Below are 6,986 nucleotides of genomic sequence, written 5' to 3' on the forward strand. Positions count from 1 at the left end.
TAAACCTGAAGTTGGAATAAAGATTCAAATACTATCTCATTTCTAGTCAGTACCTTTCTAGACTAGTCATAGATATTCAAAGATACAATAGGGATATTTATGAAGTATAATGAGTCAAATTATAGAAAGCTGTTAAATTAAACACCCTTATCATTCACCAAAGCTTGGAAGTAGAAATGACATAGACCTTATCCCCAACCTTTTCTTTTGTTGTTGTTGTTGTTTGTGTGTTTGTTTTCTTGCAACTTGAAGTTGATGTTATTCAGCAAAGGAGGAAAGACTGGAGACTGTCTTGAAAGTGGTATTTTTTTCTTGAACTCAACGTACACGTAATGACTAGCTATTTTGTGCTCAATACTACACAGAATCTTAATGTCACCAAGTAGAAATCAAAGTTACATCACAATATGAATAAGCACATGGTCAGGTTGCAGAGGAGCTAAGGCTTCATCGTGAAGCTTAACTTGGGCTCTGCCATCAAACATGGTAAATAAGGAATTAGCCAGAGAGAAGAGGGGAAGGCAGCACCACAGCAAGAACAAGGTGATTTGAACCCCCAAATGAACATAGAGAATTTTAAGAAAATTGCAGTAAAAGCTTGCTTTCTTTGAGTAAAGGATTTAAGCATGGGGATGGCCTTGATTTTGTACCTTAGACCATAATCTGATGTCTTACATGGATGACCTTGGTTGGATCTAGCAGAAATCATTATCATCCTTTTCCCCTTAAAGATCATATAAATGTGAGTACAATGTGAACAATTGACACTTTAGCTCTCATTTGTCAGGGCCTCCTTTTAACCCTCCTTAGACCCCTGCAGCTAGACTTCCAAGCAGATGTTACCTTGAGACAAAATTTTACTTTTCCTACAAGAAGAGATAATAACAAAAATGACTATTTTGAAGGGTGAAACTGTTAAGCATTATGTAAATGTTCATTAATTTGAGTTAAAGGAGCTCCATGCAATGGAACTCTATTATAGATGAAGCATACTTATATAATTACGAATTTTGAGTACTTTGAGTTAATAAGTCCCAAGATAAACCCTCATTATGGCTAAATGTGTATTGCAGGATCTTGAACCAGGCCTAAAGATGTTAAGTTAAAAAATAATATAGTCTTCCACCACAAAAAATCCAATGTACATAACTTGATAATAATTCTTGTGCTACTTATTATAAAAGAAAATTTAGCAGAGTACTTTTGGATGCCAAAAAACAGTGGCTATGTCCGTGCTTGAAGTCTGAACTAACCTGGAAATGAGGGGCATATATTTTCCACTGCTATACTGCTTGCAGCTCAAGGAACCCACCTCTGGAAAGCTTCTGTCCCTTCTAATCTTATCCTGCAGACAGCATTGTCCTCATTATCATAATTCTCTTATTCTTGTGAGGTCCTCGTTATCAGCATATGATTGGTATAGAGAAAAAAATCCAAGTAAAGGAGAATATGCATGAGGCATAGTCACTCTGGAAAACAGTTGGGAGTTTCTTATAAAGTTAAAACACACTGTATGACTCAAGAATCCCTCTACTGGCTCTTTATGCAAGAGAAATAAACTGATGTTCACACCCACACCCACACAGGTCAAAATCTCATCCTAAATGGATGCAGAAATCAGCTTCATTAAGCCCTAATTGGGGTCCATTGCCCAGAGTTGTCAAGCTCACAGGACACTGGAAAGACCAGAATAGAAATATCATAAGCTTATTGGCAGTTAAAGAGAAAATAAATGTGGCTTTTCTAGTTTGTTTGAGTCTTAAGAGACTCAGAAAGCAGCTAATGATCTCAAAGAGGTTTGTTTTTTTTTTAAACATCTTTATTGGAGTATAATTGCTTTACATTGTTGTGTTAGTTTCTTATTATAACAAAGTGAATCAGCTATCCATATACATATCCATAACCCCATATCCCCTCCCTCTTGCATCTCCCTCCCACCTTCCCTATCCCATCCCTCTATTTTACGTTTGGTGGTGTATATATGTCCATGCCACTCTCTCACTTCCCAGCTTACCCTTCCCCCTTCTGATGTCCTCAAGTCCATTCTCTACATCTGCGTCTTTACTCCGGTCATGCCCCTAGGTTCTTCAGAACCATTTTTTTGTTTTTTTAGATTCCATATATATGAGTTAGCATACACTATGTGTTTTTCTCTTTCTGACTTACTTCACTCTGTATGACAGACTCTAGGCCCATCCACCTCACTACAAATAACTCAATTTAGTTTCTTTTTAGGGCTGAGTAATATTCCATTGTATATATGTGCCACATCTTCTTTATCCATTCATCCGATGATGGACACTTAGGTTGTTTCCATCTCTGGGCTATTGTGAATAGAGCTGCAATGAACATTTTGGTACATGTCTCTTTTTGAATTATGGTTTTCTCAGGGTATATGCCTAGTAGTGGGATTGCTGGGTCATATGGTAGTTCTATTTTTAGTTTTTTAAGGAACCTCCATACTGTTCTCCATAGTGGCTGTAAAATTCTGCATTCCCACCAACAGTGTATGAGGGTTCCCTTTTCTCCACACCCTCTCCAGCATTTATTGTTTCTAGATTTCTTGATGATGGCCATTCTGACTGGTGTGAGATGATATCTCATTGTAGTTTTGATTTGCATTTCTCTAATGATTAATGATGTTGAGCATTCTTTCATGTGTTTGTTGGCAGTCTGTATATCTTCTTTGGAGAAATGCCTATTTAAGTCTTCTGCCCATTTTTGGATTGGGTTGTTTCATTTTTTGCTATTGAGGTGCATGAGCTGCTTATAAATTTTGGAGATTAATCCTTTGTCAGTTGCTTCATTTGCAAATATTTTCTCCCATTCTGAGGGTTGTCTTTTGGTCTTGCTTATGGTTTCCTTTGCTGTGCAAAAACTTTGAAGTTTCATTAGGTCCCATTTGTTTATCTTTGTTTTTTTTTCCATTTCTCTAGGAGGTGGGTCCAAAAGGATCTTGCTGTCATTTATGTCATAGAGTGTTCTGCCTATGTTTTCCTCTAAGAGTTTGATAGTTTCTGGCCTTACATTTAGGTCTTTAATACATTTTGACCTTATTTTTGTGTATGGTGTTAGGGAATGATCTAATCTCATACTTTTACATGTCCCTATCCAGTTTTCCCAGCACCACTTACTGAAGAGGTTGTCCTTTCTCCACTGTACATTCCTGCCTCCTTTATCAAAGATAAGTTGACCATATGTGCGTGAGTTTATCTCTGGGCTTTCTATCCTGTTCCATTGATCTATCTTTCTGTTTTTGTGCCAGTACCACACTGTCTTGATTACTGTAGCTTTGTAGTATAGTCTGAAGTCAGGGAGCCTGATTCCTCCAGCTCCGTTTTTCGTTCTCAAGATTGCTTTGGCTATTCGGGGTCTTTTGTTTTTCCAAACAAATTCTGAAATTTTTTGTTCTAGTTCTGTGAAAAATGCCAGTGGTAGTTTGATAGGGATTGCATTGAATCTGTAGATTGCTTTGGGTAGTAGAGTCATTTTCACAATATTGATTCTTCCAATGCAGGAGCATGGTATATTTCTCCATCTATTTGTATCATCTATAATTTCTTTCATCACTGCCTTATAATTTTCTGCATACAGGTCTTTTGTCTCCTTACATAGGTTTATTCCTAGATATTTTATTCTTTTTGTTGCAATGGTAAATGGGAGTGTTTTCTTGATTTCACTTTCAGATTTTTCATCATTAGTGTACAGGCATGCTAGAGATTTCTGCGCATTAATTTTGTATCCTGCTACTTTACCAAATTCATTGATTAGCTCTAGTAGTTTTCTGGTAGCATCTTTAGGATTCTCTATGTATAGTATTATGTCATCTGCAAACAGTGACAGCTTTACTTCTTCTTTTCCAATTTGGATTCCTTTTATTTCCTTTTCTTCTCTGATTGCTGTGGCTAAAACTTCCAAAACTAGGTTGAATAAGAGTGGTGAGAGTGGGCAGCCTTGTCTTGTTCCTGATCTTAGTGGAAATGGTTTCAGTTTTTCACCACTGAGGACAATGTTGGCTGTGAGTTTGTCATATATGGCCTTTATTATGTTGAGGAAAGTTCCCTCTAGGCCTACTTTCTGCAGGGTTTTTATCATAAATGGGTGTTGAATTTTGTCGAAAGCTTTCTCTGCATCTATTGAGATGATCATATGGCTTTTCTCCTTCAATTTGTTAATATGGTGTATCACATTGATTGATTTGTGTATATTGAAGAATCCTTGCATTCCTGGAATAAACCCCACTTGATCATGGTGTATGATCCTTTTAATGTGCTGTTGGATTCTGTTTGCTAGTATTTTGTTGAGGATTTTTGCATCTATGTTCATCAGTGATATTGGCCTGTAGTTTTCTTTCTTTGTGACATCCTTGCCTGGTTTTGGTATCAAGGTGATGGTGGCCTCGTAGAATGAGTTTGGGAGTGTTCCTTCCTCTGATATTGTTTGGAAGAGTTTGAGAAGGATGGGTGTTAGCTCTTCTCTAAATGTTTGATAGAATTCGCCTGTGAAGCCATCTGGTCCTGGGCTTTTGTTTGTTGGAAGATTTTTAATCACAGTTTCAATTTCAGTGCTTGTGATTGGTCTATTCATATTTTCTATTTCTTCCTGAGTCAGTCTTGGTAGGTTGTGCATTTCTAAGAATTTGTCCATTTCTTCCAGGTTGTCCATTTTATTGGCATAGAGTTGCTTATAGTAATCTCTCATGATCTTTTGTATTTCTGCAGTGTCAGTTGTTACTTCTCCTTTTTCATTTCTAATTCTACTGATTTGAGTCTTCTCCCTTCTTTTCTTGATGAGTCTGGCTAATGGTTTGTCAATTTTGTTTATCTTCTCAAAGAACCAGCTTTTAGTTTGGTTGATCTTTGTAATGCCCTCTCCTCACGCACCAGGCAACAAAAGGGAAAAAAGTCTCTTGCCTCTCCGGTAGCTCCAGACCCTTTCCCCGGACTCCCTCCGGGCTAGCCGTGGTGCACTAACCCCTTCAGGCTCTCTTCCTGCCGCCAGCCCCAGTCCTCTCCCTGCGCTCCGACTGAAACCCGATACCCGAGCCTCAGCTCCCAGCCCCGCCCGCCCCGGCGGCAGAGCAGACAAGCCTCTCGGGCTGGTGTGTGCCTGAGGGCACCGATTCTCTGTGCTGGAATCTCTGCGCTTTGCCCTCCACACCCCTGTTGCTGTGCTCTCCTCCGCTACTCCGAAGCTTTCCCCCTCCGCCACCTGCAGTCTCCGCCCGCGAAGGGGCTTCTAGTGTGTGGAAACCTTTCCTCCTTCACGGCTCCCTCCCATTGGTGCAGGTCCCGTCCCTATCCTTTTGTCTCTGTTTATTCTTTTTTCTTTTGTCCTACCCAGGTATGTGGGGAGTTTCTTGCCTTTTGGGGGGTCTGAGGTCTTCTGTCAGCGTTCAGGAGGTGCTCTGTTGGAGTTGTTCCACATGTAGATGAATTTCTGATGTATCTGTGGGGAGGAAGGTGATCTCCGCATCTTACTCTTCCGCCATCTTCCTCCGTCCCCAAAACTGAAGTTTAGATAGATGAAGTAACATTGCCAAGATGGTGCACGCCAGTAGTGGAGCTCAAATTCTAACCTAGGCATTGTGGTTCCAAATACTGAGATATGCAAATGTATTATTATGTAACAATATTGTGAACTTTATTTTTTAAATTAATTTTTATTGTAGTATAGTTGCTTTACAATGTTGTGTTAGTTTCTACTGCACAGCAAGATGAATCAGCTATATATATATAGTTTTCTTTGGATTTCTTTCCCATTTAGGTCACCACAGAGCATCAAGTAGAGTTCCCTGTGCTATACAGTATGTTCTCATTAGTTATCTATTTTATACATAGTATCAACAGTGTATATATGTCAATTCCAATTTCCCAATTCCTCCCACTCCCCCCTTTCCCCCTTGGTATCCGTATATTTGTTCGTTGTACATCTGTGTATCTATTTCTGCTTTGCAAATAAGATCATCTATACCGTTTTTCTAGATTCCACATATCTGCATTAATATACGGTATTTGTTTTTCTTTCTGACTTACTTCACTCTTTATGACACTCTCTAGGTCCATCCACATCTCTACAAATGACCCAATTTCATTCCTTTTTATGGCTGAGTAATATTCCATTGTATATATACCACATCTTCTTTATCCATTCCTCTGTTGATGGACATTTAGGTTGCTTCCATGACCTGGCTATTGTAAATAGTGCTGCAATGAATATTGGGGTGTGCATGTCTTTTCGAATTTGGGTTTTCTCTGGGTATATGCCCAGTAGTGGGATTGCTGGGTCATATGGCAGTTCTATTTTTAGTTTTTAAAGGAACCTCCATACTATTCTCCATAGTGGTTGTATCAATTTACATTCCCACCAACAGTATAAGGGGGTTCCCTCTTCTTCATACCCTCTCCAGCATTTATTGTTTGTAGATTTTTTGAAAGTGAAAATTTTTTCAATAAAATATTTCCCAAGAAAAATCTATGAAGAGGTACTAAAGAATAAAATAATTTTCAAAATGCCAACATAGAGATTTGAAAATATTTTAGCATTGCTTAAATATTATAAACCAATATTATAGTTATAAACTGAAAATATTTGAGATGCCTGTGAGGATAGTACTTCCTGAGGAAATTAAAATTGGTAGCCCAAAATATTCAAGTTTCTATCTTAAAATTTCCCTGAAAAAATAAACACAATTTGTGTTGGAGTGTGGGCACACAGTACAAGAAAGCAAAATTAGTAAGAAAACTACTAAAATTTTCTTTATACTCTATTAGGTAACTGTGTTAAACATTCAGAAAATAATGAAAAATACAGTAATGTGTATGTGAAAGTGTAGATCACATCGTTGGACCATATCAGCTGGCTTTATCCAATAAATTTATTTCAGATAAATTTATTCTATGTATAATTCAGGCTTGAAAGCTTCAGTGATCTGATATACATACACAACTGGGAAGCCAAAGTAGAAATTCTATGTTTCAAATATA

This window comes from Hyperoodon ampullatus (genome assembly GCF_949752795.1).
Source record: "Hyperoodon ampullatus genome assembly, chromosome: 1".
Lineage (NCBI taxonomy): Eukaryota > Metazoa > Chordata > Mammalia > Artiodactyla > Ziphiidae > Hyperoodon > Hyperoodon ampullatus.